The following is a 2192-nucleotide window of genomic DNA, read 5'->3' on the forward strand; positions in this document are numbered from 1 at the left end:
AGAGAGAGAGAGAGAGAGAGAGAGAGAGAGAGAGAGAGAGAGAAGAAATTAACAACTTAGAGAAAACATGTGCGCTTCCTTATCATCCCCCTTCCCTGCAGTAAGCAACTTATTGTGCCCCTACTATGATCCTGGCACTAAGTTTCTAGGAATACAACAGTGAATAGTCAATTAATTTCATTAGAATGAAAAAAATAAAAAGGAAAACATCTCTGAAATCCAGAATTCAATATAAGTATCCACACCAGCTCCCAAACCAGCAATTTCTGAATAATTAATCATTACTCTGCTTCTATGGCCTTCTATGAAGAATGCTATCTACAGACCCATTCTCAATTCTGTATGTCACAGATATTGACAAATCATCCTTCTTTATCTCTCACGAGTGCAAACTCAAAACAGAGACTGCTGCTGTTCATTACATCTCCCTATGAATTCCACTATGAACACTAGTAAGCTCTGATCTTTTAAATGTGAGACGTCTTAAAACCCTGGGGAGAAAGGATTGTTAAAATTAAGTAGGCTGCTATCTTCTCTGAAATTTTCACTTCAAATTTCATTAACATCACAAGGCAAAATTACCACAAATATTTGTTAACCAATAAGTACAGAAATGTTGAACAGCAAATAGAACCAGTTATATACAACTGAAAACAACGTTCATGGAAACATAAACTAGAAGAATCTATGAGAAGAAAAGACATGTCGATAATAGCTACGCAGCGAAAAGACACTACTTTCTTTAGTTTAAAGGGAAGCTGCAGGTAGGTGATACGCTGGATCTTTAGAACCTTCAACGGTGCCTCCTCCTCACATAAACTCTGCAAAGAGATGACAGGGTAAAATGCAGTTTCACTACTGCCTCTTACACGCAGCAAAGTGGTGTATTTCACTAGATGGCTGGCTGCAAGTCTTCGACAACACCACAGACACCTCCACAGTACTGGAGGATGTCTGTAGGTCCCATTAAATTTCAAATACCACCACTGCCATCTTTACTGCTGATGCATTTTGACCTCTCTCCCGAACGGTATGGGCCTCAAGAATGGGTGCAATCCTGTTAATATGCTTTGCTGTATCCTGTCCTACCCTGAAAGCTCTCCGATTTAATCAACATTCTCACATCTGCTCCAAACTTGAACAAGTCAAATGCCCAGGGCTCTGCTCTTCTTTGCCTAACTTTTTTTTTGCCCACTTCGTGTCACAAGGAATATTTTCATGTTGCAGACCAAACTGCACAATTCTTAGGAAACCACCCAAAACCCCGACTGTTACTTCTCGTATTTAAAGTTCACAAAACAACTGCTGTCTTTCCAAACAGCTCCGTGCAAACCATAGCAAGGCCAAGCAAACAGTCCAGAATAAGTTGCACAGCTCTGGAGGCCTGCCTACTGCAAAGGAAAAGACTGAACTGTGGAACCGCAGCCTCCCAGAGCCTCTGAGCCTGGGGAGGAGGAAGCCTGCATTCCCTTTTCCCCCTGGAACTGAGGGCCAGGGCATTTTCCACCCTCTAGCATCTTGTGCAAGAGGCAACTAATTACAACACAGATTAGAAGCAACCTATTCCGTGAGCCTGTGCATTGCCTGGGCTTTTAAAGAAAATGTTTCCACACAATCACTCTCTTTAAAATACAATAGGGAGTGTGCCACGGGCTAGACTGCCAAGGGAAAGCACGCCCTACCCGGCCAGGTGGAAGGCCCCCCATCCTGAGGCTGACAGCCCCGGGTTGCACCGAGGAGGTCTGGGCGCAGCTCGCGCGCTCACCGGGCAACACCTGGTCTCCATGCTTGCCCATGCCATCCCTTCCAGTCCCTCCCAGCACTCCGAGCGCCCCTGCGCGGTGCTCCCCAGCAGCCGGTGCTCCTCAGCAGCCCGTTCCTCCGGTCGCCCTTTCCGCCACCGCTCGCCGGGTGGGGACGCGAGCCCAAGGACGCCGCGGGCCCCTACCTTGATGATGCTGCTCCGGCGGGGCAGGCCGCCCTGCTTGGTCTCCCGGGGCAGGGCGCCGGCGGCCGCGCTAGCTCGGGCTTCGTCCCCGGGCACGCCGAGGCTGCAGTCTCCGTTGGAACCCCCGCCGCTGTCACAGCGCGCCCGCCCGTGGCCGAGGCGACCTCCCCCGCCGCCGCCCTCGCCCGCTCCGGGTTTCAGGGCGCCCTTGGCGCCGAGCACCGGGCCCGGGGACGTGGGCAGG

The 2192-nt window shown here is 49.9% G+C and overlaps 1 protein-coding gene across 1 annotated transcript in view; it reads right to left on the reverse strand.

Moving 5' to 3' along the window:
- The window catches only part of Plcl2 (phospholipase C like 2), a 219797-nt gene extending 217625 nt beyond the window's left edge, over positions 1 to 2172 (reverse strand). Inside the window, exon 1 of the mRNA XM_008849970.3 lies at positions 1949 to 2172. The gene's annotated coding sequence lies outside the window, so the exon portion shown is untranslated. The remainder of the gene's footprint in view (positions 1 to 1948) is intronic.
- Positions 2173 to 2192: the final 20 nt, after the last annotated feature.

The sequence above is a fragment of the Nannospalax galili genome, unplaced genomic scaffold (assembly GCF_000622305.1).
Source record: "Nannospalax galili isolate Female #2095 unplaced genomic scaffold, S.galili_v1.0 scaffold364, whole genome shotgun sequence".
Taxonomy (NCBI): domain Eukaryota; kingdom Metazoa; phylum Chordata; class Mammalia; order Rodentia; family Spalacidae; genus Nannospalax; species Nannospalax galili.